The 11,823-nt window shown below is 41.2% G+C and overlaps 1 protein-coding gene across 1 annotated transcript in view; it reads left to right on the top strand.

Annotated features, from left to right (window-relative positions):
• The first annotated feature begins 92 nt into the window (after window positions 1-92).
• TRAPPC3L (trafficking protein particle complex subunit 3L) overlaps window positions 93-11,823 on the top strand; it is a 72,310-nt gene continuing 60,579 nt past the window's right edge. Inside the window, exon 1 of the mRNA XM_045391640.3 lies at window positions 93-206. The gene's annotated coding sequence lies outside the window, so the exon portion shown is untranslated. The remainder of the gene's footprint in view (window positions 207-11,823) is intronic.

Raw genomic sequence — 11,823 nt, 5'->3', positions numbered from 1 at the left:
GTCTGGCATTTGCTAAGGACACCTACAGCCGGCTGCTGGGCTTTGCAGGCCCTGAGCCTTAGAAGCTTCTCAGCGCGGCATCCTCGCTCGATGAGTCTGGGCTGAAAGGCCGGCATCGTGCGCCAGGGAAAGAAAGCGTCGCTGGTGGCCGAGACTGGGCGACGGGCATCGGGTGCCTTTTCTGGTTTCCGATTTGACCCTGTGGCGTAGGTGCTGCGGTCTTGCTACCTAGTGTGGACTAGTGGGGGTCAGGAGATTTCTGCGCTTCTTGAACTCCGTATTGCGTGGCGTCCCACGGGAGTTGGACGAGGGGCTGGGACCAGGGTAGATTCCACTGGGCGGGGGAACAAAAGCTCTGCACTGCCTTGAATGAGCACGGAAGGGTCGACCTAACTGCTTAATAAGTCGGGGTGGATCCGGGGGGGAGAAATAGACCCTAGGTCCGGCTTCTCGGTTCAGATCTTTAGGTTTAACTTGTGAATTTGTGAAATGAACGCGGCTTGACGTTTTATAGATCTCAAGATGTCCGTGACTGTGTATTTGTGAATTGGTGAGAGGAATGTCGATCTCAGTAATAACAGTTTTAATATGCAATTAAAAATTGCAGTACCCCAGGAAATATTGAGAACCTTTAATTTGGTAATACCACTTCCAAGAATAAACTTGAGCAGGTAGTATGCATCTGTGATCTCCAAGGTCATTGCAGCAATTACAAAGAAAATTTTCAAAGTGCCATGATGGCAAAAGCTAAGAAAATGGCTAAATAAACATGGTTAACTTTATGAAAAGAATATTAAACAACTGTGGTAACAATAATAAAGGATCCCATGTTCCTTTATTATAATATTGTGCAAAGTCGAAAAAATGGAAAATTTTAAGAAAATACTCAAAAGCTGTTCCCCACTTTATTTTTCTTTGTTTTGATTTCTCTGTATTAAAGCTGGTTTCACTTGTATAGTGGGAGGAACACTTTTTAAACGAAAGCTTCCTAATGAAGCCTCTGAAGTTTTCTCTTGTTGAAATGGTGATGTCCCATGGACCAGAAGGCACCTTGATCTTTTATTGAGGAGTGCTGCTTACCTATGACAGAGGAACGCTTTGGTACTCATTATGTGTTTACGGTATTAAGGGTTGATTTCAGGCATTCTTTTAAACTTTAAGGAAAAGAGTGGAGTCTCCTAACTATGATGAGAATCAAATAAAATACATAAAGTAACTTTGCAATTATAAGTTGCTCATTTTTTTTTTTTTTTTTGGATCGCTTCAGTTCAGAGGAATTATAATGATTTGTTATAAGGAAAGAGCTGCCAGAGGAAACACTAGTGCATAAGTTCTAAGGGGGGTGTCAAGGCTGATTTTTGGCTACAAGAACTGGAAAGATGAAGTTCTGTTGACCGAAATAAGTGAGGAAGACAGAATCAAATTTGGCAAGGAAGATGGCATTACATCTTTAAATGACTCCTAGATCAAAGAAAATCAAGCAAAATTAAGTTTTTTCTCCTAACAGAATAATAAAAACAACCTACCAAAAGAAATGAGATGCAGCAAAGCAACAAACATAACAAGGTTTACGTTAGAAAAAGGTTACTTTTGGTTGCCAATTACAATCTAGTAAATGTAGTACCTCTTTATTTGCATTCCTATTTCATTAACAAAACTTTTGGTAAAGCATCCTTTTCAAACCTTATGTATCACTGTAAATAAACCCTACATGCTTCAGAATGCTCAAGAGTGTTACTTTGATACTGGAGATGGCTCTCGTAATCAAGGAAAAACATCTGCAAATCTTTGTCATACCTACATATGCATTATTAAGCATTTTTTAGTGGATCTCTAATTTCATTTTGACCATAACACATGCTTAACAGAACACAGCAAGTCCCTTAACTGAAATTGTGGAAAATTCTCATGAGGCAAATTGACTTTCTTTTAGTGTTTCGTTTTTAATTGGTAGTTAAAGATGTTATAGACCAAGTGTGTTTTAAGCTCTGCAGGTAGGCAAACGGTGTGAGCCATTGATATGGTTTGGCCGTGTCCCCACCTGAATGTCATCTTGAATTGTAGTTCCCATAATCCCCACGTGTCACGGGAGGGACTAGGTGGAGATAATTGAATCACGGGGCCGATTCTTCCCATCCTGTCCTTGTGATAGTGAGTTCTTACGAGATCTGATGGTTTTATAAGGGGCTTCCTTCTTCCCTGGGCACTCGGTCTTCTTCCTGCAGCCATGTGAAAAAAAAAAAAAGGTGTGTTTGCTTCCTCTTCTGCCATGATTATAAGTTTCCTGAGGCCTTCTCATCCATGCAGAACTATGAGTCAATTAAAAGTCTTTCCTTTATAAATTACCCAGTCTCAGTTATTTCTTCATTGCAGCGTGAGAACTGACTATGATAGTCATCATAGGATCTGGAACCAGAAGTAATAAACTCAGCCTTAGTCATTTGCAAGATACGTAAGCTTATAAGATAATTCAGATGACATGAAATAATTATAAGCATGTTTGTAAACTCCATATCAACATTATTTCCTGATAATTAAATTCATATATCATCTTATAAAGCATTGCTATTCTCTGTTCATCTTTATTGCTAATGAAGTATGTCCCTAAGAGATTCATCTTATTTGTATTCTTCTTAGTTTCTTCTGCAGGTAATACAAATTAGTAGTTGCTCTTTACTAATACTATAAGCCTTTAAAAATTACTTTGATGTTTATTTTTACTTCTCTGTGCCTGTGAGTTTTCTAGCAATCACACTATCAGAAGCTCAGTGTTGAGAATTCCCTATTTCATGCTTAATTTTAATTATTAAACAGTTCATGTGGCTAATGTTTCATTTACTCAGGTATCTCAAAGACTTTACCAGTCACAAGCACAAAGAGCCATATAAAATTTTAGTTTTGTGTGCTCACCTGAGTAGATATCTCTTCAAGGGTAGTGAATCTTAGTAATACTTTCCAGCCTAACTCAGTTCCCTGGCCTACAATCTACTCTGAGTCAACACAGAAGCCAGAGTGGTTCTGTTACAATGTAAACCAGTCCATATCACTCCTTTGCTCATAACTGCCCCATCCTCATCTCAGATTAAAACCATGTATTTATAATATAGGTCCTAGAATCTGGCTTCCTGATCCTCATCCTCACAGCTCTTCTTTCTGTGTCTTAGTCCATTTTCTGGACTAAGCTTATAACAGAATACCCGAAACTGGGTAATTTTATTTCTTACAGTTCTGGAGTATTGGAATTCCAAGGTCAAGGGGGACATTTGGTGGGACCTTCTTGCATGTGGGGACTCTGCAGAGTACTGAGGTAGCACAGGCCATCACATGGCGAGGCGGCTGAGTGTGCTCACTCAGGTCTCTCTTCTTCTATTCCATTACTCCAGCCATACTAGCCTCTTTGCTGTTCCTCAAGCATGCAAGGCAGGATTTCCTCCTAAGGTCTTTGCACTTGCTGTTCCCTTTGTCTGGAATGCTGTTCCTCCCATACCCATATGTGTCACCCCCTCACTTCCTTCAAGTCTTTCCTCAAAGGTCACTTTCTAAATGGGGTTACCCCAACTAGACCACCCTACTTAAAATCACAACCCTCCTAGCACTACCTATCCTCTTTAACTCATTTTATTTTTCCCATGCTACTTTAAAATTACACTATTTATTATGTTCATACTCTTTCTCCCTCTAGTAGAATGTAAGTTCCATGAGAGTAGAAATTTTGTTTACTATTGTATTTTGGCATGTAAGGCAGTACCTAAACAGACTAGGCACTCAGAAAATATTAACTCTCTGAGTGAATGAATGAATCCAAAAGACTGGTAACATGGTACAGTTCTAAAAACTGGACTGGGGGATTATAAGGCTAGGTTACAGGTCTTTACAATGAATTTGTCATATAAATTTGGGTAAGAAACAATCTATCTGGATCTAAGAGCTTCCCCATCTATAAAACGAGGGAGTTGGGTAAAACGATCTATGAGATTCCTTCCAGATGTAAGAGCGTATGATTCTCAAGATCATGTTTATATTGCAGTCAATTTTGTGTAGACTTCAGAGGTAGCAGTTAACTTCTCTGACCCAAGGTGCCTTGGCTAAAGGAGTAGTGGTATGGTTTGGCTCTGAGTCCCCACCCAATTCCCATCTTGAATTGTAATCCCCATGTGTCAGGGGAGGGGCCTGGTGGGAGGTGATTGAATCATGGGAGTGAACATCCCCTTGCTCTTCTCATGATAGTGAGTTCTAGTGAAATCTGATGGATTAAAAGTGTGGCACTTCCCCCACCCCTCACCACTCTCTCTCTCCCCACCATGTAATACGTGCCTTGCTTCCCCTTTGCCTTCCGCCATGATTGTGAGTTTCCTGAAGCCTCCCAAGCCATGCGGAACTGTGAGTCAATTAAACCTAGTTATGAATTTCCCAGTCTCAGGTAGTTTTTTTTTATAGTAGTGTGAAAATGAACTCATACAAGTAGTATTTATGCATGGAGTTGTTTTTCTCCTAACAGCCTTGATGCTAATGTTCTTGAACCATATAACATATAGGGGCCTCAATTCTGGGTAACAACAAAGCAGGGACAACGCTAGGTGTAAGTCAGCTACACTTCCAGCATTGCCTCGCATGTAAGAACAAAGTAGAAGGTGGGAAGACAAGAAATAAAGTTTATACATGTTCCTTTCCTCCTACCCTAGTAATAACCATTTTGATGTTCTTTGACTTTCCTCCTCTTCCTCTTTTCCTCTCCCTCTTCACCACTCTCCACAAACCCCTACCTTTGCTTTGGATGTGAAAAGGATTGAGACATGGGGAGAAGAAAACAAAGGAGCAAAAGAGATAGAAGATAGGGTTAGTGAAATGCAATATAAATGACTTTAAATGTATAGAAAAAACATGAGAATTAAAATGAAAAATTTAAATGTAAGTCATCAATTCTCTGGCTTCCTTTGAGAAAATACAGTGAAGGGTTGAGTTGGGGTTACCCCTAAGGTATGTAGTGTCCTGGTGGCAAAATTTTTTTGTACAGTCCCTGTCTCTATAAACAATCTTATATAATTGTATTTAAAAATGTATTTTTAAAACTCACGGGCCCTTGTAAGATATAATGACTTATTGATGAAGATTTGGAATAAATAATAGAGAATTACTGATGGCAGCGGGAGGTAGACAGGTTCCTAGGTGGGAAGGGGCAGGTCCCCAGTGAAACTCCATCTTCAAGCCAGGGACAGCCTGAAGCCTAGGGGCTGGGCTATCAGTTCCAGGTGAAGTCTCTAACCTGGAGTGAGATTTTCCTTGATACCTTTGGACCAATTAAGTGGTGCTTTTTCTCAGCCCACCCATGGACCGATCAGCATGCACTTCCTGCATTCTGAGCCCATAAAAGCCGCTCGACTCAGGCCAGCTTAGACACTCATGGCTACTACCTGCCTGCAGATGGTAGCCACACACTTTGTCCTCTGCGCCGAGCGCTGTTCTGTCCCCAATAAAGCTCTTCTCTGCCTTGCTCACCCTCCAGTTTTCTGCATAACCTCATTCTTTCTGGATGAAGGACAAGAGCTCAGGACCTGCTGAACAGCGGGAGCAAAAGGAGCTGTAACACTTTTCTGGTCCTTGCTGAACAGCAGTCGGGAGCTAAAGGGGCTGTGACATGTTCCTGGCCTGCTTGCCGAGCTGTGGGCGGTGATATGCTCCCAGACTGCAGAAACGAAGAGGGGCAACCCTTCCAGGGGCCTAGATCTTGGGATTCCCCAAGCCAGAGCTTTAACACTGTAGTCCTCCCACCTTCTGCTAGGGCTGGGCGGCTGCCCCACATGACGGGAAGCAGCCGCAGGGCCGGGCCAGAGTGGGGTGGTGAGACTGAAAGACCTGTAACACAAACGGGCTGAAACACACTCCCTCAAAACATGCCCCCTATCCCTGCTGCCCACACTGCAGGTGACAAGAGGGAGAGAAGAGCTGTGGCCATTCTGGAAGCCCAGACCTCGGGGCTCCTTGAGCCAGGGCTGTGACACATTGTAATACCCTCTTTGGAGCTCTGTGGTTCCTGGAATCTCTGCGTTTTGGGGTGCCACCGCATTCGACTCATCCAGACATTGGTTTCCACAGTGGAAGCTGCTTGCGGTATGTCTGGTCGAGCCACAGTCTCGCATGGTGACGGTGCCAGGAGCTACCCGCCCTGCTGCAGCAGCTGGCATGCTTGCTGTGTACAGTGGCCGGACCCCGTACTTGCTCGCTCACACACCCTTTGCCGCTCCGCACCTGTTTCCCTCTGGGCAGGCATAGGATCTGGGCCGGTAGCGCAAGCGAGCACGGCCTGCTGGGCCAAGTGGGCTGAACGAGCCCAGCAGGAACAAGCAAAACTCAAGTAGAGGTACCACTGGCCACAGAGGTGTCCAGCCAGTAAAGCAGCACCTGAAGGATCCTGTGACAATGCATATACATTTCTTTTTGTTTAATCTGTTTGTGTGAAGATTCTCCATGGTGTCCAGGCACCATCTTTTCCTATTCAGGAAGAAAAGCCATCTCTTCATGTTCTTTATTGTCAAATGCACTGCTGTCTAATTTCATATCTCTCACCATGATTTAGAAGAAAAAAAAAAAAGCAGTGCTGCTACACACAATCCCATGGCTGATTGTCATTTCTAGCAAAACAAAATCGTTCTTCTTGCCTCTGCAGTATTTTGTACACCTTATTTTGTAATGCTGGTCACATCATTACTCATTAAGCTGCGTTATTCATCCTGCTGCTCCTGAATACTGGCTTCCAAAGTCTTTCTGAAAAAATGTTCTTTATTGATGACCACAAATGGAAATTTTACCCAAAGTATGCAGGAAAATGGGAATGGTTATTTTCTAGGCAGTTAAATTTACTACACATCTTCCAACTATGTCTTTTCTTGAATGCCTTAGGCCATAATCACTACATTCCTAAAACAGTGTCTCTTTTAATATCGCTGCACCCCACCTTCTACACTTGGCCACCAAGTGGGAAGACGGGAGAGTCTCTCTCTAGGGGTGATGCCAGATAAATAGTTCCATTTCAGTGCAGGGAATGTCTTTGACCAACCCGAGAGAACACAGATTCACCACACTGATCTGAAGCCAGAAAGGACAGCAATCTAAGACCCCTCAAAGCCATCAGAGCACTGGTAGTAGACACACCACCCCAGAGGATGGCCTGATCCGCGGCACACAGTGGAGACCACCCTGGGCCCAGTGCAGCGGCACACCAAGGAAAGGACCTGCTGCTGCCACCACCTCACTGGCTCCAGGGCTGCGTGTGGGAGTTGGCACTTACCCCTGGCATGCCACACTGTGGGAAGAGGGTCGAAGAGTGCAGGGATGTGGGGAAGGGAAGAAACGAGTCCCCGCAGTCTGGTCTGGCTCAGGGCACCCCATGCCAGTGAGCCCCACACAATTTCCCAGAAGGAGCTCAAAACATCAGGCTCCCTGATGGCAGGCAGTACTGAATTGCCTATTAAGTTATTATTCTAGCTCTGCCGGTAATAACTTGGATGAATTTTGCTTTTTGCATTATCTTCCCCATGCAATATAAACCTGTCTCACAGGACAGCATAGGATCTATTAAATCATCATTGGACTAAAGATGCTTATTTTGCAGGCAGCTTTTCCAAATTCAAGTTATTTCAACATGAAAGAATGATGGCAGGCATAAACTTATCAATAATAGGCGACCTATTACTGATTTATGAAATTTGTGAAATCAAAACACCATGTAGATCCAGAGATTGATTGTGCTTTGGCATTTGCTTTCTCACATTTCAAATGCCAACATATGTCGACATTATGAAATAATTTATAGTAAATCTGTTGATGCCACTAACTGGCAACTACAGAAGAAAAATATATTTAAATGTTTATTTGCAGCTTAAGGTAAAACATCTATAAATGCATATAAAGTTTATATTCAGGTCTTTCTGCACTTTAGCACACTTTAAAATATTAGAGCACATTGAATTGTATTCATAAAATGTTATGTTATAGATATATTTGTTTTCCAGGAGCAATAGTTTTGCCCAAGGCAGAATGTCAGCACATATAGAATCAGTTTGCTTGTGTTAGAAATGACCTAGAGGTCTTAATCCAGGGAGTCTCATTCAACAGGCTTGTGGGTTCATAAGCTCCTGAAGTGTATTGGTTTGTATATTAGCTTCCTATTGCCACTGTAACAAATTACGACAAATTTAGTGGTTTAAAACACTGCAAATGTATTACTTTATAGTTCTGTAACTAAAAGAACAGTATATAGTTACTACTTTTCTGGCACAGGTCAGACACAGATCTCAGTGGGCTAAAAGCAAGGTGTCAGCAGAGCTGTGTTCCTTCTGGAGGCTCTTGGAGAGAGTCCATTTCCTGGATTTTTTCAGTTTCTAGGGACTGCCCACATTCCTTAGCTCATGACCCCCTTATCTTCAAAGCTAGCCATGGCTGATCGAGTCTTTCTCAGGCTGTATAACTCTGACACTTTTTGACACTCCTTTTCTGTTGTCACTTTGCCTTCCCTCTGACTCGGATTCCTCCTGCAACCCTTTTATAAGCACCCTCGTGATTACATTGGGCCCACATAGATAATCCAAGATTATATCTCCACATCTCAAAATCCTTACCTTGATCCATCTGCAAAGTCTCTTTTGCCATATTGAGTCACATTCACAGGTTCCAGGGATACGGACATCCTCTGGGAGCCATTATTTAGCCTACGACAGTATTGAGAACTCTGAGGTATGTGAGCTGGTGTCTGTGTGTATGCACTGGATATGTCCTCAAAAAAGCTTCCCCAGAATGGCTCTTCAAAGGGGTCTGTGATTCAAAATGGTTTAATCAACCACCTTTGCAATTTAATCACCCTCTCCTTTCTCGTAGAGGGGAAAATTGAAGTCCCAGAGAGATTGACTTGTGCAAGACAACATAAATGATAGGAGATGGTGTTTTCCTGATCCCTGTTTTGACACTTCATAACTATGGCCTACCCAAAATAAATGGACAGATTACAGTAGTGCCATGCCTATGCCATGCATGAGAAAGAGAACACCTGAGACTCCAGAGCAGGTGTGTGGTTAGTCTGCAGCGAATAGAATCATTGCCACTGGCTGTTGGGGAGATTGGGTCCAATGTGATGTCCCAGTGAGAGTGGACAGGTGACTTTGCTAAGAAGCTTAGTGCCTTGAAAGTGGGCCCTGATGTATGCAGGTATGATTTAGGTGGAAAGAGAGCGGCTTATGTGATATGGCAACACACAGAGCCCAGGATGTTTCAGTTATTCATTGACAGAAGTATTAGGAATATCCTCCTAACACCTACAAGGCCTTGGAAGATTGATAACATACCTCACTGCTGTATTCCAGCACAGTGCTGCAGAGTGCAGGATCCAGGGCTGGATTCTGGCTTCAACTCTTACGTGACCCTTGGCACATTGCTTAATTTCTCTGTATCTCAATTACTTCTCTGTATCTTAATTACTCAATGAATTAATAAAGAATTAATGTTATTTAATGTCATTTCAGCAACTTACTGTCAATAGGTGACTATTTGTCACTGTGTCGAAAGGTGTAACTAGGATAATTTGTTGAAAGTAACTGGCATACAGTGAGCACTACATATTATTTTTACTGCTACTGCCATCACCACAAATGGCGCAGATACCTGTTTTGACCACTAGGTGGCAGAAGAGGAAACCATACTTGAAATTCATGCTTTTTGTTTTGTTCCTGAAATTCCGGTATACTGAAATTACAGAAGCTTAATCATACTTGGTTGTTAGTGCAGAAAAATAATTCAGGTCAGGAATAATACAGTTTGCCTCTCTGTATTCATTGCTCTTCGGTCCAGACATCACATTTATGGATTTACGCTCCCTAGCTGAAGAAGCCAGTTGTGTAGCTGTCTATGCTCCTCAGCCTGCCAGTATCTGTTCTTTATTGACTGGTACTAATTTTCCATAGACTCTATTTAGAAGTTAAAGTTGTATTTCCACACCTTATGTTTTCGAGATAGCAAAGACCTACCTAGTCTTGCATTCAGAAGGCCTTTGGTTGGCCATGATACTTCAAAGTTTTATAGGATTAATGTGATTTCCCTTTGTGCTACAAACCGAATGCAAGAAAACAGCTAGTAAAATCTCACTGTTGTTTATTACAATCATGCATTAGAATTTGTACAGAAAATGAATGGAAGACTGAGAACAGAGAAAAGAGACACAGAGAAGGACAGAGTATAAATTAGGTTCTACAATTCAGCTTTGGAAAACAAAGAAAGTTGAGTAAAACACATCTACACATTGGTTTGTATTTGTCTCCTGGGAAGGAGGCAACTTAGGTCATGGTGGCACTGTGGAGGAGCTAATGAAATTAAGAAAGGAGCAGGTTTATATATGTCAAGCTCCAGGTTTGATGTAGTAGCCAAAGGCATTTGGTAGCAAAATATAAAGTAGTATTAGCACATAATTACTTTAATTATATGTTTTATAATTACATAAATCCATTAAGCATGAAGGGGAAGGAGTACCATGTTCATAATGAAAAAGTTTCATTTAACTAGCTGTGGAATAAAAAATGCTATAGACCATAGCCCCCCACCCCCAAAATACTAAAAATTCAATTTATTTGATCTGAGATAATGTACTGTATGATGAAATCCCAGGGGTATGTACTACCTTTTAAGTGTTCACATAGATGCTATAAATCATTCTGAAGCCATGTAGAAGAGCCAACGAATACTTAGAATCCTTTGCCAGAAAGTTATAGGAGAAGATCATGATTAACTGGCTCAAAATATAAAATTTTTATATCATGCACTAAAAGAGTTTGATGTAGAAAGGGCTTCAGAAGCTAGTGGATATAGTTTCCTGGTATTAGGGTATAAACAACTATTAATATTCTTTCTGATGATGTAATGCTATAACTTCAAATATTCTTTGATTTTGTTGTTAACCGAAAATTTATTGAAGAGTCTTTACTGTGGTATAGTTCCTGACAACTAATAAATTAATTCTGAGCGTGGTTGAAAGTGTCCATTTAACTAGTATGTTCCAATACAGAGGGATATAAAAAATTATCAGGTATATAGAAACAGAATTTTAGAACTGGAGCATTAGAACTGGAGCAGACCTTAGGGAACAAAATGGAAGTGACATTCCATATTTACACAGCTCATTTGTATCAGAGTGAAACTAGAACCCTAGTTGCCTTCCACAACGTACTTCTATTTGTATTTTTAACATCCTTCACGTAATGTCATGGCTTTCCTTGATGACTTGAAAAAGGTCAGTACATTAACATTCTTTTAAAAGTGGAATGCCAGTAAATGTCTTCAGAGAAAGCTCAGATTCAGAGTTGGGGATATTTTCCTTCCAAGAGAAGTAACCTGGGTCTACTACCATTTCAGAAAGCTGTGTGCATGTTGACCTGTATATACATAAACATAAACATAAAAATCATACTTGGTGTAAAAGAGACCTTAAGCACTTATTTAGTTCAGTTATTTTCTTCCAAGAGGTAAAACATTATCATCCCTTTTTATTGAATAGATAAAAAAATCCAGGCCCCAGGGAGATGGACTGATTTTTCCTAGGTCAGGTGACAGATGAGTAATGGTGAGGGCAGGACAGTTCTCCCAGCAAAGAACTACAATATGCAGTCTCTTGTTGGAATACAAAACAAAACCTGAAAACATATCAATTTCTTTAAAAATCATTTTCTGCTTCTTCTTCTTAAGTTCAAGGACCCAGAACTTTATACAAAATAGAACCTTCCATAATTGTGTAAAAGTAGATTACCAAGTAATTGATTGCATTTTAGATAGTATAGTCAAGTTCCT

Source organism: Macaca fascicularis, chromosome 4 (assembly GCF_037993035.2).
Source record: "Macaca fascicularis isolate 582-1 chromosome 4, T2T-MFA8v1.1".
NCBI lineage: Eukaryota > Metazoa > Chordata > Mammalia > Primates > Cercopithecidae > Macaca > Macaca fascicularis.
The sequence above is the reverse complement of the archived record's forward strand: the minus strand, read 5'-3'. Positions and strand labels throughout refer to the sequence as shown.